Raw genomic sequence first — 24567 nt, 5'->3', positions numbered from 1 at the left:
AGAAGGATCATAGCTTGGCCTAAAAATCTTTGTAACATCACTGGATGAATGAGAATGCTGCTCCTGGCTTTCAGACAACCACCCCACCTGGAGTTCTTTGATTCTCCGAACTGATAAACCAGTATTTCTTCTAGCACTGCACCTGTGAGTTTACACAACCTTCCCTTCTTGTTCAATATCAAGGTATGTGGCAAGTGTTAATAGGACATTCAGAAAAGTGAGTGCAGAAGAAACCAGAACGGCCAATGAGGACAAAGCTTTCGATTTGGGTTAGCACTGCCCACAACTCTGCATGTGGCTCACCAAGCATCCAATGTATGACTTTGTCATTTCCACTTCTGGTGAGGGCATCACCAGATGAAATTTATCTTTCACAATTAGCTTTATATAATGCTCATGCTAACACTATACCTACCTGAGCAGTTCATGCATCTCGCAGGAGAATCACATCTCACAGGAGAATCATAGTGATCTTCTCCAGTACACCCATACAACAGTTTCAACACAATTAGCAGCATTTCTGGATCCAGTACAGCTCTTATAAGGTGTATGATGGAAGAAATGAAGGTCTCTAATTATACCTTATTAAATTTTATTAATCCTCATTAGAACCCTATTATTCTTTATAAGTGGGTTACTGAAAAAGAAAGAAAAGAAAGGAATAGAATGCTGGTCAAGTTCCCGTTATATTTGATAAGTATCTGGTGAATCCATTCTTACCCTGTGTGATACTGGGATTTTTTTCATACTGAATAATAGTACTCAGGATGTGGGTTTGCTGAAATGTTTAACACTGAATGAGTCATAATAGGATTTGATCTTTTCAAATTCTCAGAGCAAAATCCCTCTAGGAGTGCATATTTCCCATTTTAAACCATGCTACTTGTAAAGAGAAATTCAAACCCAGAAATGCCTGTGTTCAAAGGCTATGTGAAGGAGGTGCTACATAAACGCGTCCAATAACATGCAGTTTTTACATTCATTTCTTAATTCCCGATCAAAAGAATTTCATCAAAATCTACCCTGAACAGGTGTGCTTGGGAGGAGTCCTGCTGGTGGTCAGGGTGGAGCCTGGGATTTATCAGTTAGCTGACCTGGGTTGAGGGAAGTGAGTTCAGATGGTCACTCAGTTATTTTATGTTGCGCTGGGAGTTATTTTAACTGAGGACAACAATTATTCCAATCCAGCTCACCGGAAGATGTGACACGTGGGTGCAAAGGTGCTTTTATGACACGGTGAGGTGGGGGATTTTTCTTTTGTATAGAAACACAAGAAGAGGGAGTTCTAGGTCTAGCTGTGTCCTGTAAGCAATGACCCCCCTGATAAGGTAAAAGGTGGTTCTCCCTCTTGCTCACATTCACAAATGTCAGAAGAAAAATAGCCTACTCAAACTTTCCAAGAACGGGCTTGTCTTTATTCAAACCAGTTCGCCCAGTTCGCAGACTTCTTTTTTATTTATCTTTGTAAGTTATAAGGACAGGGCAAGCTTTCTGGGTTCCTGGGAAGGGCTGTGAGATACACGTTAAACTCCAGGGCATCATTTCTTTGAGCTCGGGACAGAGAAAAGTTCCCCTGAAGCAATTAATTGTCACTGCTACTCAGGACTCACTGCCAGCCAGAACCTTCTAGGAACCGGCTCTGGGGTCTAGCAAAGCATGGAATCAGTGGGTGGTCCGCACGTCAGCTGACTCCTAACCGGGTTCCAGGCTCCCGGATCTGGGGAGCATGTGACCCAGTCCCCACGTGTGACGTGAATGGGCTGGAATTTGGTGACTGCCTGCTCTAACATCCTGCGAGTTTGCAGTCTCGCAGGGAAGCCAGGGCGGGGCTGGCGCGGAGGCTCCAAGGCAGGATCTCTTCCGCTCAAGCTCAGCCTTCTAATTTGGCGCCTTCCTTGCGGAGGCCAGTTAGTTCTTCGTTTCTCCAGCAGCCACCGAGTGGGCCGCTTCCTCCTCCGTCTCCTTCCTCTTCCTCCAGTGGAGGCACAGCCTCCACACCTCCTGGTTTCCCTTCCTTCTCCGCCAGCTCCCCGCGCTCCGGCGTCTCGTCTCTTCCTCTCGGGAGCGCAGTGCCCTCGGTGCGCCCACCTTGGGGCCGAGCAGCTGCCGCCCCGGGCGCCCCCTCCCCCGCCGGCGAGCCGCGCGGCGCCCCGCGGGCACCCGCCTTCCCATACCTTACATGGACAAATGCGTGCAAGCAAAGTCAGGAATTCAGGCCCCTGACGTCAGCCTCCAGCGCTCGGGGCACCGCACGGGAGACCGAGGGGAGGGGGTGGGGAGGAAGGAGGGGGAAAGGCACCAACCAGCAGCCGCTCCAGCCCTGCCGAAGTTTCACTTTTTGTCTGTGGGTTCGCTCCTGGGCCCCACGAGAGCTTTCCCGGGATAAGTAGCTTTAGCGAGCGGGCAGACCCAGGCGCTGCAAGGTAAGGGCTGGCTGCTCCGCCCGGGCGCGGGGCGCGGGCGCTGTGCTCCGCGGGGCCGTGCGGGACACGGGGCCGGGCCTGCCCAGGGCCGGGGACAATGGGAGGGGGAGTGCCCGGGCACCTCCTCCTCCGCCCTGCCTCCGCCTCCAGCCGCCGCCACCGCCGCCGCTGCCCCGTGTGCCTCCTCCCCGAGGTATTGTTGCAAATCCTCCTTCCTCCCCCGAACCTCTGCCCGCAGGCGCCTCAGGAACCCCCAGCCCTCCCCGGGCGCGAGCGCCTCCGGGGTAGCAGGAGCGCGGGGTGCAGAGCGCCCTGCCTTGCTGCCGGGCCCGCGGTGCGGAAGTGCCGGCCGCAGCCCAATCACGGGGTGCACGTCGTGGGGGAGGGGGCCCGGCGCCTTTTGGGGGAAGCGTCCAGCGCGGGGGTCGGGAGGGTTGGAGCGTTTCTTTGCGCGCCCCCGGCCTGGGTTTTTCTGGGCGCCCAGGGGGCGGGGCCACGCCTAGCCGCTAGGAGCTTTCGCGGAATCACAGTTGTCACCCGGCGGATAGGGCCCACAGACCCCGTCATTCAGGTCCTCCCATTCTGCGGTGAGGTCAACTGAGGTCCAGAGAGAAAGAGGGGCTTCCCCGAAGTCATTCGTTGGAGGCCGGGCCATAATTAAAGTAGGTGGCCGGGGACTCCTGGTACCCCGCCTGTAAGCATTTCTCCAGTCCCCACCGTGTGACTGGCATTGTGACCGGTGTATTGGGCCCAAACTTTCTCCTGAGGGAGCGCTCAGAGGGACACAGGGGCCAAACCCGACCCGAAGTAGGAAGTACCAAGTGCTGGGGTGGGGGAATGGAGGGATAAAGTTTTAAACAGGCCGTTCCGGGGAAAGAATTTGAAATTTTGGTCCCTGGAGAGGATCCAGAAATGACTTCCAGGGGCCTGTGCTTGGTCAGGGCTTTTGAAGGATGGGAGTTTCCTGAAGCCAGCTAGCAGAGAGCAAGGTCATCGTAACTGCAGACAGACAATGGGTGGGGAGTGGAGATCGCGCGTAAAGGGTACTACGTTGGGGGCGTGAGGTTTGGGGTGGGGTGTAGCATGAGAGGAGCTCCTCACTGGAATTGTGCCTAGATACTTGGACAGGGCGTGTCTTTGGGACCCCAGAGTCCCAAGGGAACTGAAAAATGTCTCTAGCGTCCCTTTCTTCAGGACCTCTGACCCCCAACACGTTAGCCAAAGCTCGGGGTTCTCTCTGAGCTGCTTTTCTCACAACAGACTCAACCTTATTCTCAGTCTCTTTTCTCTTTCAGCTTCCCCCCTCTTTGCTAAAATTCTTTCCTGGACACTAAGACTGGTTCTCGCAAAGGTGTTAGCGACTTAATGGTTTACCTCTCCCTGCAACCATTTTAAGGAAGCCTTTGGGAAAGGGAGGGAAAGTGGATAAGGACTTCTTTAGAAAGTGCTAACTCTCTCACCCTTACCCGCCCTCACTCTTACCGACTGGGAAACAAAGAGATATAGGGAACTAGGTTCCAGCCTTAGAGCCCACAGCCAATAATGGTGGGCAGCGCTGGGGGTTCTCGCTTCCCATCAAGAACTTCTTCCTTGTGATGTATTTACCAGCATCAAGGGCAGTTAAAGAGATTGTGTATCCTACATTTAATTCTTTGCAAGGTAGCCCCAGCTCCACCACCAGCGCCTTTTCTGGGTGGGATTTGCTTGTGATGCTGAGGGGTCCAGTGATCAAGTAGCCCCCTAGGGTCGCTCCCTGTAAGCAGCTGGAGTCTATTGAGTTGGCTTTGGGGGCAGGTGGGATTGAGACGGACCCTTCCTTCGTGGAATGACGCATTCTAGTGGAGAAATGATCTCTAGGAGGCAGGTAGACATTTCCAGGTGATGAAAGGTAGGAGATGAGACTTAATTATGAAGGACATTAAAAATTCCAGGCAATTGAATTTGATTATAATTTAAATTATCTTTTGAGGTTTCTGAACAGACTGGGACCTGATTTAGAGGGAGTGTTGGCTTTGGGAAGCTCCCTGTTGTCCAATCCCACTGAGAGGTGATGATTCGGCCTAGGAATGTTATCAATGGGTATCTGTTCCTTTACTTGACACATGTTGCTGAGTATTATGCTTCACTGGCAAATATGAATATTTTACAGCAGGTTCATGTTTTTGTTGAGATGAATAGATTGCATTAAATCTGCTTTAAAACACTTTTTTTCATGTTTTAATATCACTGAAATCTGGTTGTCTTATAATAACAGATGTGTCACACTTGAACAGGTTTTTTTCATTCTAAATTGGTAATGACACATCTTATAGTCGGTGGTTTAAATTTGATAAAAATTGTTAATCATGTCCTTTATGAATGTGCTGTAGTACTTTATAAACCACTTTTCCATCAGATACTCCATTTGAATCTTAGATATGCTTTGAGCATTGAGCCTGGTGACGCTGCTGTCTCCATTTTAACCCTTGCCCAAGGCTACATAGCTCATTACAGCTGTACTCAAAATTACAAACCCAACTTTGATGCTTGGCTGTAACATGTGGCTTTCCCTACTGTGCGACTGGTGTGGGTTAGTTGGGAAAGGGGAGGAATCAGACTGGGTTTGCTTTCAGAATGATGGCTGAAGGTGTCAAAATCATGAGAGGCTTTGGCCAAGGACAGTATAGCTTGTGGAAGTCCTTTTATGCTCGAAATGTGCTGCTTCAAATAGAAAAAAGATAGAGAGACAGAAACTGGCAGGTAAAACCAGAGGTTGGAGATGCAGCCATTTTACATGGAAAGAAGACCAGTGCACAAAGCGCACACATTCTTGAGCAGGCCTGGGTAGGCCCAGGAGCACCGAGAGAAGGAGGGAGCCATCCTTGTGTTGGGAGCACACAGAGGTGTGTGCATGTGTGTGGAGGGCGTCAGTGTATTGAGTGGTGTGTCAGCTGCTCTGCACTGCGGGTCGTCAGCCTCAGGGAAGCCACCGAACACTGTGTGCTGTCCGGGGCTACGTGGGGGTTGCCCAAGTGCTAGAACAGGTGAGAGAAGATCTGCAAGGCGCAGTAGTGGCTTACACAGGTACTAGGAAGAGGGTCATTGATTCTCCAGGCTGGCTCCCCCATGCACTAAACTCCACCCCCAGCTCTTTTTTCTTTACTTTCAGCCAGGATCTCACTAAGTTATACAGGCTGGTTTTGAACTTGCCATCCCTCAGTCTCAGCCTCCCGAATAACTGAGTACCTAGGTTGACAGCTGTGTGCCTCTGTACCCAGCAGGGTGTGTTGCAAATGGCCAGCATGAAGAGGGCTGCAGGAAGTGGAGAGAGAAGAGGACATCTCTTGGTTTTTTTGCTAAGTAAGGTTTAATTTTTCCCCCAGGACTATAAGAACTTTTAACTGGTTCTTTAGAGACTCATGATTCACAAAGAGCAAGGCTGGGCAGGGGCTCTGGAACCATGGCTGTGGGATTAAGTATTTGGTGGTAATGCAGGAGGCATAGTAACACTTAGCAATCAGACCAGTGAACCTGGGACTTTGACCCAGGGTAGTAATTGGGCCCTCAGAGCCGGGTAGGTGCATTGCTGGGTGGGGACTTTTACTGGAATACAGCTTTGGAATGCTACACTTTGCTAAAAGAAATTTGCTAGAAGAAACTTGTTGAAGGTGAGGCAGAGGGGGATGAAATGCTGCTACTTATTGTGTACAGGAAGCTAGGATCTGGGTGGAAATTCAGTGGCTTGATGGATGGTGCATGTGAGACTCCTCCATGTGAGGGGGAAGGGAAGGGCAGAAGGAAGGAATGGAAGCATGCTGGGGAATCTTGAGCTGCCTGGAGGCGTGGAGGAAATGGCTGGAGTGAGTCCTAATTTGGGCCACAGAAACAAGATGGGAGTCGGTGGCTGGCTGAGGGTCCATGGCACTAATGCTTAGAAGTCAGGAAACCATAAAGTTGAGGCTAGAAAATGTTTATTTCCCTCTCATTTTTTTCTTTCTAATAGAAATTTAAACATTTTTGAGTGGGGAGCCAGGAAACCATAAAGTTGAGGCTAGAAAATGTTTATTTCCCTCTCATTTTTTTCTTTCTAATAGAAATTTAAACATTTTTGAGTGGGTAGCAAACGCTTGTGTAATTGCCATATTGATTTCTGGCGGGAGGTTTTATGACTGCTATGGTGTGGATGTGTTTGATGAGCAGTGGTCTTTGTGTGGAAGGCTTGGTCCCAGTGTGCTAATGATGTGTGAGTCAGAAGAAGGTGGTCCTTAGGTCTCTAAGCTCTGTCCAAGGAAGGAGTTAAGGCAGCGGTCAGGAATCCCAAGTGACTGCCTGAATGTTCTTTGACTTCTTGTCTGACTGTGATCTCTCTCTTTCCCATGTGTGTTCCCACCATTTGGGGGCCTTCAGCAGGGCCCAGTGGAGGTTCACACCAAGCCCTTGAACCAACAGGATTGTGAGCTAAATAAAGCTCTTTTCTTTATGAAGTTCCCTAGCTTCAGTTATTACGTTATAGTAGAAGATGAACTGATATGATGATTATTAGTCTCATTGTGCAGGTGAAAAACCTGAGTTTGCTGAAATAAAGTTACACAACTGAGTGACATGGCTGAGTTTGAGCCCTTGCTCAGTTTATAGCTTCTTGGCTATTTCCAGTGGCCACGGGCAGGAAGAATTCAAACCAGTTACTGTTCTTTGGCATTGTTCTCTGGGATTTCATTCAGCTTCCATTCACTGGGACTTGGTGGGATCACAGCTGTTGATTTACCTGGGTGAGCAGGCTTCTCAGTTCCACACCTGTGTTGTCCCAGCTCTTCTTTCCGGATTCTCCCATGCCCACTTCCGGTTTCCCTTTGAGTGTCTTCTCTCTCTCAACCTACTTGGAGAGGACTTGACCTCCCTGCAAATCATCTGCCCCTCTTCACAGTGTGTTATGGCTTGTGTTTAGATGTCCTCCCAAAGCCTCATCCAGTCACAGGTGGGGCTTTTTGTGGAATGATTCATGGTGCAGTGCTAACCTCAAGGGCGCTAGGATTAAGGGTGTGAGTACTACCCGCCCTAAGGAGTCTGCATAAGATAAAGGGGGCAGAAAGACTCTGTTGAGCACTTGTCTCTTGCTGCTCTCTTGTTGCTTTTGCTACCTTGTGGGCGCCTCTGCTCCCGTTTCTTTTGTTGCTTTTGCTGCTTCTACTTCCATGAACTGTTGCCCCTCTACCACCCTGCCTTGGATCCAGCCGATTATGGACTGAAACCTCTATGAACTGTAAGCCAAGTAAACCTCTCCCCCTTTAACTTAGGGTGTCGGGTATTTTGTCTCAGCAAGGAGAGAAAAGTAACTAACACACAGTACCTCCTTCCCCAGTCCCCTGTTGGGGCAATAAAATAAAGGGATGGAAATCCTGATCTCAGTCATTATTACCCTTGGTCTTACAGCTCCTGCAGCAGTAGTAGGAGTACTCTGGAGTTGACTCAGACCCCTGCTGTTGGATCCTGCCTTTCTCTGGGTTATATTGATCCTTTCCTCTGAGAAGCTTTTTGGCTCTGAACTCAGGGGTCAGCTACAGTCCTTCCTATCACCTGCCTGCCTCAGGTGGATCATTTGCATTTTGAGGACACACAGATAATGGTATAAATGAGCTACTTATTCTCTGGGTAGAGGAGACAGTCCCCAGGGATGGCACCTGGCAAAATGAATAACACCTTGATTTTCTTTGAACCCTTCACATCTCTGGTGCCCTGAAGATGTTTATTAGCTATTTGTTAAGCCAATGAGTAGTGTTTATTGACATAAGCAAGAATTAACGCTCCCCCTGACATATTTGGTTCTCTACTTCCCCTCTACTTTATCTTTTAAAACATTTATTTATTTATTTATTTATTTATTGATTGAGATGGTGTCTTTGCCTAGACTGGCCTTACATTTGCTATCTTCCTGCTTCAGCCTCCTGAGTAGCTGAGAAGACAGGTACGCACCCCAGCGTGGTGCCTGGTCTCCCTTCTGCTTTAAAATAAACTCCCTGAGGATTACAAAGACGTTTACCTCCTTCATGGTCCTATTCTCAGTGGCCAGAAGCATGCCTGACACATGGTAGCACTCTGGAAATATTTGCTATGTGAAGATGGGGCAGGACATAGTTCCCTGCACCCACAGGATAGCAGTCTTGGGGAAGAGGGGGTGTTTTGACTCCCAGAACCTTAGGCCTGTGGAGACCCAGGACTGGGTTGAGAATGGCTGTACTGTAGCTGCCAAAGTGACACAGGACAGAACCGTCAGTCAGCTGAGGGGTATCCCCAGGTAGCTGGGTTGTCCTTGAACAGCCTCTGTTTTCCTAATTCATGTCTTTGCTTTTGCTGTTTCCTCAACCTGGAGTTTCCAACCTCTCTGTCTCCGCCTGTCACTCCTTTAAGGTCAAGGTCAAGATCTGCCATGGACTGTGAAGCATTTTCCAGACTTCTTGCCCCTTCTACATATATGTGTTACCACACACAACTCAGTCTCTTGTATTACGCTCAGTGCCTGTGCACAGAAATGCTGGCTACTGGCTTACAAGCCAAAGTAAGAGAGGCTAGCTTCAAGGATCTTTAGCATGGGAGAGACTGGAAGAGAACATGCTAAGGCCCTAATAAAGTGATGGGCGAAGGGCTAATGGAGCACTCAGACAACCCGGAAGCACTGGTGAGTGCTTATGGAGAAGAAGATATTTGGATTGGGTTGGAGGAGTGAGTACAAGTTCTCATGTAGGTGGCGGTAGAAGAGCTTTTCAGGCAGAGACCCTGATGCATAGACACAAGCCAGAGGTTAGGAGTGTTCCGGGAATATAAAGTGTGTTTGGAGATTACTGTGAGAGATGCTGGTAGCTTGAAGTAAAGACTGGCAGAGCGGTGGAGGGAGAGGCTTTCCTTACTGTTTGAGCAAAGGAGGGCCTTGTAGTTCCGTGCTTCAGAGAGCTCTGGTGGCAGAGAGATGGGAGGTCAGGATCAGAGGCAGGAACCCTGCTGAAGAGGCTACCGCAGCATCCGGGGATGGGCAGCTGAGCTGTGTCACGGGATTAGGGTCAGGAGAGGGACAAACACATTTCAGAAGCTGTTTGCTGTTAGAATCATATGGAGTAGCTTAGTTCCTACTTTTGTCTAATTATTGGCTCCCTTGTCAGTCTTGCCTGGAAGAAATGGTTTTATGGACAGCAAAGCATTTGACCAGTAGCAGTTCCAAGGCCCTGCCTTACAAGTGCTGGCCGGGGCCTCGGCAGGCAGGCAGAGTGACCTGGCCCCTCATGGTACAGATGAGGAAACTGAGGTCCTGCAAAAGGGACAGACTTGTTCAGTTCCACCTGGCCCTCATTACCAGGCCAGTTGTCTTTCCAAGGTGTTTTTCATTTTCAGCTTCCGTTGTACCAGACACATTCCCTCCTCCTAGCCCCAGGGGGATTTTGCTCTGGACAGCTTGAGGGTGACTGGACATAGCTTGGAGATCATTGTGTCTCAGGCTTGAACCTTTTCACTTTGGTCTTTGAAGACAGTGTGATTAAGATGGTTCAGTTTGTGCAGTGTACCTGTTGTGTGCGTGCGTGTGTGTGTGTGTGTGTGTGTGTGTGTGTGAGAGAGAGAGAGAGAGAGAGAGAGAGGGAGAGATTTGGGGATTTTATTTGTGTTACTGCCATCAAGACCTGCCCCTTGTTGGCCAGAACCCGGCTACTGGTACAAGGTTCCTCAGTGGTAACAGCTCTCTGCCCCCACGCCTGCTCTTCTCTTTTTATATTTATTTATTTTTCCTCACTGAAAAGTTTCTTAAACCAACAATCTTAGATACATTACAAGGCGGAGCCTCCTGTCTTTTCCTTGCCTTTTAAACCTGCTCATCACAATTCATCTTGCAGAACCTATTAGTATTTCATAGCCTCCGTAGCGCTTTTTATGCTGGCAAATGTATTCTACAGTCATTTTCATTCCTTAATTCCCAATTGCATTCAAGGGATGGGTAGGTAAGAACAATCTTGTCTCAGAGAGAGGGTGGGCAACAGTTGGGGAGGAAGAAACCTTTCCCCTCAGGTGCAGGGCCATAAGTGGCAGGGAGAGAAGTGGACTCCTATGTCCCAAACTCTTGTCCTGCTCCTTTAGTTCTGCAAGTGAGAAGATACCATTGATGTGAACGTCCGCAGCAAGCCCTACACTCAGACAAGAAACTTACTATTTCACTAGTGCTAATGAGGTAGCATTGGCTGCCTGTGTCTCATAGGGCTTTGGAAGTCAAGACTGAGACTCAGTGTGTGACTGCAGGTCTGGGCTTCACCATGTTGTTATTTTGGCAGTACCGTAACCAGTGGTTTTGGGTGTAGGGAAAATGAAGACCTATGTTTGAGGTACCCATAAACCCTGTGATCTTATGTGAGTTCTGGGACATGCCTGAGCCTCAGTTACCTTTAAACAGATATCCTGTGATACATCACAATGCACTTCGAAAACCAGATAAATTCCGGTGACAGCGCCTTACAACCAGTAATATAGTGTGTTCATGTGACCAGGTGGTATGCAAAGGTGGCTGATTCTAGATACCTAACACCGCATCTGCCATACATTTGATGATGCCCTTCCCTGCGGCTGGGGACCATGGGATTTAGATCTGGACAACTCCAGGTTTACAACCTAGCTGTGCTGTTTAATAGAGGAGGCTCCCTCGAGGTGGTCACAGACTATTTTACTTTCCAATGTTCTCATCTTAGGCCTCTTATTAATGAGGGTGCCCTGGTTGAAAGTCGTGTGCTCCAGAAGGTGGAATGAGAGCCACGGGCATTTCCAGGCTATGCAGGGAGGTAATCTGTCACCAGTGTATGACTTCGAGCGTCCCTCCTTCCTCCATGACCACACTACTCTGTCTGGGTTTTGTGGTAGCGTTTGCATTTTTGTGTCCTGGGGGATTTTCTTCTACAGCAGTGTGGCTAAACAGTGGCCTTGTAGCAGGGCAGGACAACCCTTAGTAGGCCAAACAGAAAGCTAGTCTAAGGCTTCTTCCTCAGAAATGTGTGTTGGGAGCCTTTTATGGGGCAGGAAAGCATGAGGATCTGGACAGACCAGCCTCACTGAATTTAAAGAAATGGCCTGGACTCCCTGTTCCTGCCACCCGCAGCATGCACACTGCTTCTTCAGTAGCTGTGTCCACACTCATTAGATACTCAGGCCAGCAACCAGCAGCTCAGCTGCAGCCTTGTGGTTCTTCCCCTGATTTTATTTTGTTTTATTTGTTTGAGATGCTGGGAATCCATCCCAGGGCTTCATATGCTGGGCAAGTGCTCTGCTCCTGAGCTAGTCCCCCAACCCCCTTAAGAGAACATTGTTTTGTATGTTAAAAGATTTCTTTGCTCAGGACTTCAGTCCTAACACGCTGGGAGACTGAGACAGGAAGATGGCAAGTTTGATCCCATCTGGGCAAGAAGTGCGGCTCTGTCTTCAAAACAAAAGAAAGGAAACGAAAATAGGACTTCAGGTGGGATGTAGCTCAGTGTGAAAAGAATGAGTTCAATCCCTAGTCCTGAACAAACAAACAAACAAAAAACCAACTTGTCTCCTTAAGATTGTCCTCACTTTCCTTACATATAAAAATGTTTGAAGCAACAGTACTTGCTTCACAAGTAGAATGACTGTACTTTCTGGTTGGCCTGAGAAAGCCCCAGTGTATACCTGTGCTCTGGTAGAATTCATCAGTAGTGTCCCCTTTCACCCTCAGAAGTGTTCTGATTAGAAAGACAAATTATATAGTCACCTTCCTTACAGATGTGTCCTGAATGGGACATTGTAAGCGATGTGCATAAGGCCAGGAACTAAATTCAGGGCTCAACCAGCATTTAGCATCTTTGTTAGATGAGGGTGCTCAAGAAATATCTGTTGAATGCACTACGCTCCTAAAAGCTTCGGGACATTTACAGGTGATGTCCAGATTGTGGGTGGTTAGTTAGGTGTAATGCAAACATGTTGGTATGTATCTAGAATCTAAGAAAGGTCAGGGAGGGAGACACAGATGAAGTGCTGGTGGATTATGTTGGTTGCTGGAGCATGTGCAGAAGTCTGTTGGGTGTGCCAGGCCCTGGCTGAGACATGGAAGGACAAGAAGGCTTAGGCCAAGATGCAATGGGCAGGCAAAATTGCTCTGGCTTCCACTAGTTGAGAAATGAGATTGATTCTTTGTCTGCATGTGTACTTTTGCTGGGTTCCTGAATCTGTTAATTTCTACGCAGTGGCCGTCTTGATAATGATTTCTAACTAGGAAAGCCCAAGGCTGCACTGAATTCAGTTCTAGAAGGTAATCAGAGTCACCTAAACTAATTCTAGAGAATTCCCATTGAAGATGGGTGTTGTTTAGTTCCCAGGAAGAAAGCCACTTAGTTGGCACCTGGAGCTCCCGTCTTGTTTGGATGAAAACTAATCATTTTCAGGAACTGTAGTAAGGAGTTGCCATGCAGAGGGCGGGGTGTTCCCTGACTCATGGGAAAGGTAAACTCTGCAGTGACCAGGCAGGTAAGTAGCACCTGTTTTTAGAGAGAGGTGAAAGATAGGTCGGCATTCCAGTGGCTGTTCATTTCCACTTAGAAGTCTTCTGAGCTATATCTTAGCAGCTTCACTTGGAGATTATGAATAATGACAGTTGGACAGGACCCTAAAGATACATTTGTGCATCAGTTTGACACATCTGTGCAATCATTCACCTGACAGCAGGTGTCAGGTGCACTACTGAATGCAGAGTGAAACATATCTTGGGTTTTGGGGATCAGAGCACGAATGCTTTGTGATCTCTGCCTCTGGGAGATGATATTAGCAATCAAGTTTGTATGTTAAAAAATAGGATGGCACTGACTGGATAGTGACAAGCTCTGGGGACGTGGGGAGACTTCACAGATGGTTCTTTGATTGGGCATTGAAGGATGAGCGGGGATTTGGAAGGCTAGCAGAGGAGAGGATATTCAGACGGGGGAGATAACAGGGAGCGAGAGATGTGACATAAGAGAGGAGAAGGACACCTTGGCAGACCTGGAGGTGGGAGTGGAGGACTGCAGAGGTGGTGAGAAGCCTGTTAAGACTGCACTTTGAAAGGTGCAGCAAGAGGGAAGTGAGATGGTTGGAACCCTGCTTGGGAAAATAACTGATTGTGGGGCTGGGTGGATGCAAGGGGAGGGCTCTGGGCACAGGAGGGGTAACACAAAAGCCTAGGGCAGAGCTGGGTCAAAGCTGAGGCAGTGGACCCGAGTGAGGAATCCCCGGCGGAGCACTATTTGCTCAGTATTCTTATGTTATGTGAGAGGAAATACAGGCCCTGAGAAGGTGACACCTGCAAAGCCCACAGCCTGGTCCCAGTGTAACCCCAAGGTAATCTTGTGCTCCACCCGGTGCCTCGGGAGCATGACAGAAGGCATGGTTGTAGAAATAACTCTTCGGTAAGAAAGATACTCACTCTTTCTGTATGGTAAGATTTCCATGCAACCTTTTCATTGGTTTGTTTGCTGAGACTGCATCTCACTATGTAGTTCAGGCCTGTCTGGTAATCTTCCTGCCTCAGCCTCCTCAGTGCTGGGATTACAGGTGTGTGCTACCATGCCTGGCTTGAGACCTTTTCCATTCTCAGTAGCCACGACTCTTTTTGAAGATACTGAATCTCTAATCATTGAAGATTTTCAAGCAGCGGCTGATGGTGGATTTGTTACAAAGAAAGTTCAGGCTTTCATGGAAGACCCTTCTGGAAGGTGTAGCAGTCAGGACTAATTATTTTGTTTGTTTTAATTCCTGGGAAAAGATGCTACTTGTAGCAAGCTTATCTGGAGGTCTTCTATCCATTTGACTCCTCAGGACTGTTTTAGTCAAATTGGACAAAAGGCAGAGAGAGAGAGAGCTAAAAATGCAGGATTGGACCCCAAGAAGGGAGTTCATGCAGCATTGGGAGGAAACAGCTATTTTGATGTCAGTAAATGATTACTCACACACTCCCCAGGGAGACCTTTGTGGCCTGGGCCGGCTTGTATCATCCTGATCAAAGTGGAACCTGCCAATAAAATGCGGTACTTTCCATACAGTAGGGCACTCATAGGGCTTTACAGTTAACCAGATATTTCCCTACAAATTATAGTCAAACCATCCCAGTGGGCTGGAGGTAGTTATTATTATCATCTGAGTTTCACTGCTAGGACCCTAAGCCTTGCAAAGGTAAAACGACTTACTCAGGCAGGACCCATGCTAGTTGATGTTGGGGCGGGACTTCAGTTTTCTGTTTGTACAATACCAAGTTCTTCCTGTGCAGGTCTCTGAGTTAGACTGTAGCTTTTGTTCATGTTCCTAGTCTCAGCAATCATTGCAGATACTGATTAAGTGCTAAAAATGTAATAAACATTTGTTGAATGAACCTGTGAGTGAATGATATACTGTAAATGAAGTAATAAACAACTACTTGAATTTGAAGACTATCTTTATTAGTAACAAATCGAGTGCTTCTAAACATTAGACCATTATCAGAAGACAATGAGAAAGAACTCATTGAGAATACATTTAGTGAGACACTGAAGAACAAACATCAAAGTGTCCGTGCCCGAATACTTCTCTTTGATCTCTTACATGACCGTAACCCTGACCTTATTTGCCCCAAAGTATGTCTTCTTTCTTGTATATGTAGGATGATTCTTTTCACTTAATATTAGTATTAAAAAGGCTCTTGGGCCGGGGATTTAGCTCAGTGGTTTCGCCGCCTGCTGCGCAAGTGCAAGGACCCGAGTTCCATCCCCGGTAAAAAAAAAAAGGCTCTTTTTTTTGGTTTTGTGTTTTGTTTTATGTGCTCAAAGATTTGTTAAAATCATTAAATCCCAGTGTCATCATTACCAGTACTAGGATAGATTTCACTTTAAAAAATCAAATGCAAGTCTGTATGTTGGAACGTGCAGGGATAAGCAGCAAGATAGATAGCTTCTATTCCCCTCTTCACTATTCCCGAAATACAATTTTTTCTATTGTTTTCTTTTTTTTTTTTTTTGGTACGGGGATGGATCGCGGGTCCTTGCGCTTGCGCAGCAGGAGGCGAAACCACTGAGCTAAATCCCCGGCCCCCAAAATAATTATTTCTTTGGTACATCAACTTGGCTTTACCTTTTTTCTTTTGTGTTTTGCAGTTATCTCCCCACGGATGTAGAAAACTGAGTGGATGGTTTGGGGGTCACTGGGTTTAGGATTCAGATCACGACTGGGTTGCTCACGGGCTGAATAATCTTATACGGGCTATCTGAGAGCTTCTGGTTCTTCACTTGGGAAGGGGGGTACTAGCAGCTTTCATGGCTCACGATTGTGGGAGGAATTCTGTCATCAGTGTAGTCAAGCACAGCTACATTGTGGCACTGGAAAACGTCCTAGTCCTCTTCTTTGGGTGGATTCTGTGTCCCAACCCACCAGCCAGAGTCAGCCTTAAATAAGTATTTATTGACTGGCTACATATATTTTATTTTTTAATTTTTTTGGTACCGGGGATCGAACTCGGGTCCTTGCGCTTGCGCAGCAGGCAGTGAAACCACTGAGCTAAATCCCTGGCCCCATGTGTTTTAAAGTGTATTTTTCCAGAGGAGACTTATGGACGCAAAAGTCCCACCTATTATTTCTCATAATCAGTTGCTGTTCAGCCTCCGGGAAGAAGGCTGATTTGCAGAGTCATTTGCAATATGTGACTCAACTTGTTTCTCTGTAATCTTCACGAGGATTTAATTTTATAACTTGTATTTGTCTTTGCTAAATTAATATGTAAAAAGTGATATTTCATTGTTGCTTTAATTTGCATTTATTTGGAAAATGAGAAAAATTCCCAAGTAGTGGCTTAGGGTTTGTGTTTCTCTTTATGTCATTTGTCAGTGACAAGATTTCAAAATGGACTAGGCTGACGAAGTTTGGTAAGAAAGAGTTAAAAGTGGTTAGTGTTTCGAGTTGCCTAAGCTTTACTTCTGCATTTGTTTATTCTTTTATTTATTCCTTAATGAGAACCTACTACAGGCCAGGCAGTGTCCTTGCACACACTATGAAAAACCATAAATGGAATAGTCAGCGATTTCCAACCCAGCCTCCTCATTTAACATGTGTGGTAGCTGAGGCCTAGAAAAATGAGGTTAATTAACCTGGGGTCATATGACTTCTTCAATGGCAGAGCCAACTCTATACTTGAACAGTAATGATTTAAAATGGGTTATGATATCAGTAGCCTCTTACACCTTGGAGACAACCTGGAATCTCAGACTTTAACTCTCCCAACAGTGCCTCCATTGAGAAAGTGGAGTCTTTACTTTTGATTTAGAGTATATGGTCATGTGGTTCTTCGGTCTTTTTTTGTGTATGTAGTTCTTTACTAGACCTCCCTGGCATTTTCATTCACTTTTATTCTTAAGTGAACAAACTTAATATTGAAACAGTAGCTTGGGCCAACTGTGAGTGGTTTTGGACATGTTTTTGGTAGGTGGGAGGGACAGATGACATATTTTCCCATCAAATAAAATAGCCGATTTAGATTTAATAAGGCAGTTATCTTCAGGTAATAAAAATTCAACTAACTTGCCATAACTATCTTGTTTAAAGTCAATTAAGAGGCTCATATTCCTCACTTGCAGGGTAAAATTTAATAGAACTCCAGTTAAGCATTTATTGCTTATTTAATTTAAAATTAAGTTAATCACCATAGTTAGTAACAACCACTGAGTATTTAATTAACATTCGGCAAGCTATCTTATTAAGTCTAAATTAGATATAGACAGGTCTTGTTTATCCTCATCCATTTGCCCATCACTTACCCCAAAGGGTAGCTTTCCTTTTCTGACATTTACCCTAGCAACGATGTTACGGAATCAGAAGTTCTGCTTGGCTTAAAACGTGTGCAGACATGCAGACAAAGAAGGAAGTTTCAGACATGAGGACCTGGGGGTGGGGTGCAGAGGTGAGGTCCGGGCAGGCTGTCTTCGTGGAAGAAAGGTAGGCCGTGGAGGAGGACTGCGTATAAGCAGAGTGGCCTTGAAGGTCGCCAAAGAGTCTCCAGGATCAGATTAACAGTAACATTGTAACATCACCTGCTATTGGAGCCCCCCAACACGCTGATATAACAGACCGGTTCTTGTTATAGCCTGAACCTAGAGAGGGAAGAAGCGGAGGGCTTTCTGATACAGAACTTGCTGCTCTCAGTTTTGTTCCAACTGAGCTCCCATCTGTAGCGCTGATCATCCACTCCCCTGTGTATGAGGTTCTGGTGCTGCATCTGGGCAGAGCCTTTGCCTTGTGACTCTCGGTCTTTCTTCAGTGTTTCTTGGCTGCTTCATGGATGCTTCATTCTAATAGGTCTAGGTTCCTGTACCACATCTTCTGCCTTTCCTTCCTCCCTAGCTTCCCTTATTTTGATGAGTCACCTGTGTCTTCATTTTTCATTCTTATCCATCTGTATCATCTTTTTCATCTAAGCCAAGATACCCTTTTGTATTTTCTTTTTTATACATCATTTAAAATAATGCTACCAGTGTTCTCTCTCCAGTAGCAATGAGCAGATGGGATGTGCTAGATGAGATGGATGATACTTTACCAATCTGGTCTACCATATCTTGGGTGTGTTCTTTTAGAGTTTCTCCGCAATATCTACCTGTTTTCCACGTCTGTATGAAAAGGGGCACAGACAAAGGAGCGTGAAGATCTGGTTTTATTTCTGATTCCATTTCAGCCATGAGTTTTCTCCTTCCTGAGCCTCAGTGTTTTTGTCTATGAGATGTGAGGCTGGATGCACTATTAGGACCCTTTCAATTGGAAACTCTTCTGGATTCATTTACTTTACATTGCCTGGTGCTTCTTAGACATATTTCCTTCCGTTTTCCCACTAACGTTATCTCTTCTACACTCTCACTGCTGTAGGGTCTCTGTCTCCTTACTCACTTGTATAGTTTCTCCTTTATCTCTTTTCCTTTCTAGCTTTGTCTAGATATTAGAGGTCCTCTAGATGAATAGCTTTTTATTGTTGTCTCTGCAAATGAACTTATTTTTGGAATAATTTCAGGTGTACAGAAAAGTTGTGAAGGTTGGACAGAGAATTTCTGTACAACCTATACCCAGTATTCCTCATTTTTTGCATCTTGCATTATTGTGATACATTTGTCAAAACTAAGAACTGACATTGGTACAGTCCCATGAACTACACTCCAGACAATTTGGATTTCACCAGTCTTTCCATCGACTTCCAGTTTCTGTTCCAGGATTCAGTCCAGACACCTAGTCTAAAGTGGTTTTAACACTTCTGTTTTCTTTACTAATCAGAGGAGGCATCTTTATGGGAAACCCTGTTAAAACCTGTAGTGCTGAATCAGTAAATTGGAGGAGCTGTGGGTGACATGCTGGAAGATAGGACCCAGTTTTCTTTCTGTCCCTGCTCTTTCCTCCCTGAAGGGACTTTGGCTTAAAAATCTTGTGGTACTGCCTCCTTCTTTTTAGGGGAAGAATCTGAGACCCCAAAAATGTAATAGCAATGGTAGAGGAAGCTGGACTTTTAGCGATCAAGAAATGATCTTGGAGATCCTGATTCTGATTCGGTTGTTCAGTGAATGAGGACCAATCGAGAACTCCCAGAAATCTGGGTTTGGATCCAAGTTCTTCCATTATTTCCCTCATCTATGAGGTGAGTTCAGTGATCAGCGATACCTTACAGTACCTTACAGGTACTCAGTTAGGCAGTACCATCCTTTTACTTCATGCAATTAAGTGAGCTGAAGTGTTCATGTTTAACACAGCCCAGAACACAGTAGGTCCTCAACCAATGTTTGGAACAGGAAGCCTTGGAAAAGGAAACTTTGTCCTTAGACCTGACTTCAAGAAAACTGGGATGAGTTGGTGCACAACAAAGACTAGTTTTTCATAAGGAAATCTGTGATGCTCGAGAGTGGAAGCAGTGTTGGAGTTTCCGATAAGCAGGATATACTGTCTGTTTTTATTCTTGGAGGCTTTTATCATACAATACTACATTATGTTGTAGTCTGACTTTCACACAAATTGGATCCCAAAACTTCTTACAGGAATTAAAAATACAAACTCGTGGGCAGTATGTGTTTTATAAATTATAGAAAACAGAAGTGTAAAGACATGGCATAGTCAGTATAGTGCAGCCTGTGATGGCACCGATACCGGGAAAAGCGTGCAGGAGGCAGCCGGGGAGGAAGGCACTGAGGAAGGAGCTGAGCTTGGAAGCCAGGAGACAGCAGGTGCAGCCCCATGCTCCCTGCGGGAAAGATGCGGGCGGGGACAGCGCCGGCCGCTAGGGGCGCTGGGAGGAGCTGAGGGTCTTGAAGGGCAGAATCCCGGCAGGCAGCCCTGTGTGAGTCTTCCTCATTGTGCTGTTTAATGGTCTTGTTGAATGGGACCCACTGACTTTTGGAACTTTGTCTCCATTGCTGAACTTTTCTCCCAGCATTTCCTCAGTTTGGTTTACCTTCCTTGACATCATCACCCGTTTGTATCCAACTCGATCGTCCTTCAACCCCAAGCAGGAAGCGGTCACTTCCTCTACGTTCTCTCAGGCCCTTTTTCTGTACTGCCGGATTAACACTGGGGAATTTGGCCGACATGTAATGCACGTTTATTGAATACATAGGTTGTTGAGTGGACAGGTTTGACATTGGCCACAGGACTCAAGCTTAGTTCCTTTATAAGATAATTTAACTTGTTTTTTCTACGTCTCCTAGCACCAACACTGAGAAGACATTCATTCATTCATTCATTCCACAGCAGAGTTTCAGGCACAGGGTCAGAGTTGTAGCAGTGAATAATCCATTTGTCGAAAGTCTGCACAGACAGACCTTTGGGATGTGTTTTCATACTTGTAAACTTTATCTGGATTTATTTTCTTTTGACATATATGGACCAAGCAGGAAATGATTTGTTTTGTCTGCAGGCCTCTCTCCCGTACAGAGCAGATGTTCTCTCATCCACTCAGGTGAGTTTAGGCTGGAGAGTCGCTGGGCGTGGACCCCATTTCTTAGGTTATAGAGCACTTGCCTCAGGGATAATTAAAAATGTTTTTCCAATTTCTGAAAATTTCTGACTTCTAATTTTTAAAATTTTCTAATTGCTTAAAAGATAGTGTTCATGGTTGAGCTTCCTTGCTCATGACTTTTCTTTTTGAATATCATGCCTGGGTGTGCACCGCTGAGGTGGTAAATGGAAAAAGAGGTGCAGTGGAGCAAGCCTGTGTGTCTCAGGGCCTCCTGAATTAATCACAGGAGGAAGTGTCGGACGTGACTCTGTGAGCTGGCCAGCTGACTTCACTTCACACCAGACCGAAGTCAGAGTGGCAAGACTGGGAGAAGTTTGCTGATGTTTCGTGGAAGAAGCTTCAAGTACCCAGAGTACTGGAGCAGGAAGGATTGTGAATGTCCTCCTGGCAGGTTTGCCGGGCTCCATCCAGAGGCTCTGGGTGGCAGGACAGGTGGGCCCATGAATTTGCATTTCCAACCAGCTCACGACTGCTGCCAGTGCTGATGAGAACCACAGCTAGAGTCCAGCTGCTGGCTCCCAACTCCCTTTACCCCCTTCTTAAAGTAAATAAATGGGGAAATGAGATTTGGAAGAGTGGTGGAAAGGTCACGCCACCTGCCAGGTCAGCTAAGGACCATCCCAGGAGTCCTGATGCACAGTATGTAGCACATTGCCAAGAGCCGTTGTCTGGAAATAGTATTGGTACTTCACAGTGGTAGCTGGGTTCTCCAGCTTTGCCTGACCTGGTCAGTCTTAGTTTTTAGAGGCTTTCATTTAGCTCTGTCAAACTAATTTTGTTGTTGTTGTTCAGTTAACCCATGGTAATGGACTGTGTGCTCGGCATTGCATTTGGACTACATGTGGTATAGCATGAGGATGGGCTCAAGGAGTCGGACCTTGAGTAACTGCGTCTGTTTTCTCATCTGAAAACAAGGACAGTTTTACCTTCTAGGGCTACAGGTAAAGCTCTAGCTAGGTCCCTGCCCTCTGTGTACACACTGTAAATTTGACTTTTATTGCAGTCACTATTCAAGACGTGACTCCACTCTCTCATACACAAGGGATTTCCTGGGCAGTGCAAGAGAATGAGATCAGTGAGATTTAGTGGGGCAGACACGGGGTTTAGGATTAGTATCAAGGCTTGGGATCAAGCCTCAGCTTTGTCCCTCATTAGCTGTGTAGTCTTGAAGAAGTCACCTGACCTCTCTGAGATGTAATTTGAAGTGCGTAGATTTAGACTATGCAGTAGGAGAGCAGTAGCAAGCAAGAGGCAGGATGGAAATTAGGAGGAAGTGGAATTTAGCAGGTGCTAAGTTTCAGGCAGCCAGCACTCCCACTTGGAGAGAGAGCTGGTTGGAGGGAGGCGGATACCAGATTCGGAACACTGCTGAGGGATTGGCTAGGGCAGTGGTGTGTGCTTTGGCCTGGTGTCATGAGGCAGATTCCTATTTTGTCTGTGTTAAGATTAAAGAACTTGGATGTGGAAAGGTGCTTCGTGGTTATAAAAACAGGCCCAAGGAAGTTACACAGTGTTCATATTCTGGGAATGAACCAAAAGCCTGGAGAAGTATGAGGGGTGGACAGTTGGGGCCTCTCAGAGGACTCTTGAAGTCTTCCTGGGGGAGGTGTTCGATGGCTGCTGCCTGAGGCAGGACAGACACTAGTAGCGTGTGACTGTGTGTACCAGTGTGTCCTGTTCGAGAGCCCATGGGAAGGGTGCTGAGAGTTGGCCCATTAGCTGCACATTCTTGTTCCTGTCCATGGAGCTTCCTGCCCAGGGTGAGACTGGGTGGTCTAGAGGCTAACATGGCAGCACGCTTGGTTAAAAATACAAGAAGAGTGAGGCTGCTGTGGTCTCACTGGAGTGGGTGTCAGGGCTCCGATGGAGTTCCCAGGTTTCCAAGCATTCTTGTCACTTCGTAGCCATCAGTGTTGAGACCTGAGGTGTTTGGCTCATGGCACAGATGGGGAGAGTGTGGCACACCGGGAATGTGGCTCCCATGGAGGACACCACATGTCCCCAAGGAAGTGCCCTGGACTCTCTCAGTCCTTACCTCCTTTCTCTCTGGCAGGTATAGTTCCCCTCCCACACCAAATCCCCTCAGGCTGATGGCCCATGTTTCCCCATCCACCTCTGTTTTCTGTTTTCTAGGGACTGTCCCAGAGCTTTGGCTAGCTGCTGGCTGCTGTTTTCTTTTCCAAGGTCTTGGAATCTCCCTGTCTTCAGATTGCAACTCAAGACAAGACAATTTTATTCTCCCAGTGTTTGCCTTTTGTCTACTCTATGCAACCGTTCTTCTTGGTCAGAGTTAAACCCCTAGCAAGCATTTAGTTCTGTGATTCCATTGACTTTGTGTCACAGTGTTGGTTTATCCGAGCAAGATGTTCTGCTTTTTGCGAGAGGAGATTCACAGCCGACTTGTGGAGCTTTAAGAATATTTACCGACTCTATACTTGTTGTCTGCTCTTTCAGGGACTGGGGACAAATGAACAAATTATATTTTGGCTATCTAGGAGGCTGTGGTCAGCACAGGAAACAGACATGCAAACCAAACTGGGGCAGGGGGTGAAGTATGAATGTCTGTGTGCAACAGGGGGAAGACAGTTTTCCAGCAGCTGTGTGGTAGAGAGAGTCCATCAGCATTGCCGTGTTAGCAGAGAGACAGAGAGAGGTTGAAAGAATCCAAGCGGGGCCTACATAACCACAGTCCTTTGATTCCCTGAGGCTTTTGAGTTTACTACCCCTGAAGACGATGCATTGAGTCTTCCCTTATTTGTGTTGACTCCTGTCTTCTCAGTGGAGCTTCTCTCTGGCTCATACGTGTAGGTCCAGTGGGCAGCCTTCCATCCTAGCTCTGTGGCCTCCTCACAAGCCTCTGCACTCAGCCATCATTCATGCCTGGCCTCTGACCTGCCTAGGGGTTTGGAGGACCATCCGTGTCCTCCCTCCCTCGGTTCCCTGTGATTCTGGAGCCCTCCCTCCTGTATCTGTTTGCCTGGTACATTTTCTGTACTTACGTTTTCTTCTCTTGCTCTCATATTTCCATTTAAAACCCTCTTGAGAGGTCTGAGTGTCTCCAGCCAGCAGCATTCCTTCTAGTTTACTGGAACCCCTTCTCTTATCCTGCTAGGAATCCAGCCATGAGTGGGCATCAACAGAGGCTCTCTGCCACTTCTCGTTTTCTCCAAGATTGTGACCATCAACCACAAGAAGCGACAACCCTGCTGTGTCTCACCTCATAGTCAGTGAGAGGACTGGCTAGTTTTCTGTCTGTCCCTTGAGGGAGACTTTCTTCGTATTTCTCCTCGTCCACCTTTGGTCCTTTGCCAGAGAGTAGCATTTTGATGTCTTGTCCTCTGCTTGGGTTCTGTGCCTCGCATTCAGAATTCCTAGTGCAGTGACAGAGAGGGTTGGTTGGGTCTGAATCTAGGAGGAAGTCAACTGTGGCTCTTTAGTGATGCTTGGGCAGTAAGAACGTGTCACTTTGACTTACCGACTAATTTTATTTCCAGATACAGATACACAGCTTGTCAGAAGAAAATTGAGCAGAACCATTTGTGTGTGGAAATGGATGGCAGACATTGAATTAACAGTCTTCTTTCTGCTCTGCCCCATACAGTTCTGTGTTCCCGGACTCTGCCACATTAAGGGCACTTGGGAAAGCATTTTGCCTTCAGCTTCCCAGATGACTTCCTGCTTTCTCTCTCACCATCTCCCCAAGGCTATGGGTCAAATGAACACCTTGACCCTGCCATCGGCTGACCTTGTCCTGGTTTCCAAGATGTTCTTGGCTGTCCCAGCTCCCGTGGGTGTGCAGCTGGTCCTTCTGGGTCAGCTGCCTGCGTGGCCGTTCACGATTCCCAGCTGGCCCAAAGGGCCTCTTTCGGGAAAGCTCCTGCTCATCCCTCCACACGGAGCACAGGTCTCCTCTCCTTCCTGCTTCTTGAGTCTTAGCTGACTCCCGCAGGAAGAGCTGAAGGCAGAAACTAACCCAAGTTTTATTGTGCCAGGAATTTTTATGTAGTAAGTGGACTGCATGCTCCTAATAGACACTGTTACAAAATTCTGAAGAAAGCGAGAGTTGCTTATAAATTCACTTTTTGGAGACCAACAGTGTTTGTGTTTTTAATATTTTTTCATGGGTAATTCCTTTTTATTACTGTTTTA

General features: G+C 46.8%; 1 protein-coding gene across 13 annotated transcripts in view; it reads left to right on the top strand.

Annotated features, from left to right (window-relative positions):
* The first annotated feature begins 2250 nt into the window (after positions 1-2250).
* The window catches only part of Lpp (LIM domain containing preferred translocation partner in lipoma), an 847859-nt gene continuing 825542 nt past the window's right edge, over positions 2251-24567 (top strand). For 9 of the 13 annotated variants that reach the window (XM_087187014.1, XM_013072126.3, XM_087187016.1 and 6 more), the window contains exon 1: positions 2265-2423. The gene's annotated coding sequence lies outside the window, so the exon portion shown is untranslated. Of the gene's footprint in view, positions 2424-2870; positions 3086-3359; positions 6071-24567 lie in introns of those variants that run through there. The other 4 variants (XM_013072105.3, XM_021255727.2, XM_004834795.3 and 1 more) reach the window with 3 other exon arrangements.

The sequence above is a fragment of the Heterocephalus glaber genome, unplaced genomic scaffold (genome assembly GCF_053883595.1).
Source record: "Heterocephalus glaber isolate CG9 unplaced genomic scaffold, H.glaber_assembly_v1.0 deba00001504, whole genome shotgun sequence".
NCBI lineage: Eukaryota > Metazoa > Chordata > Mammalia > Rodentia > Bathyergidae > Heterocephalus > Heterocephalus glaber.
This window is presented reverse-complemented; position numbering and strand designations above follow the sequence as displayed.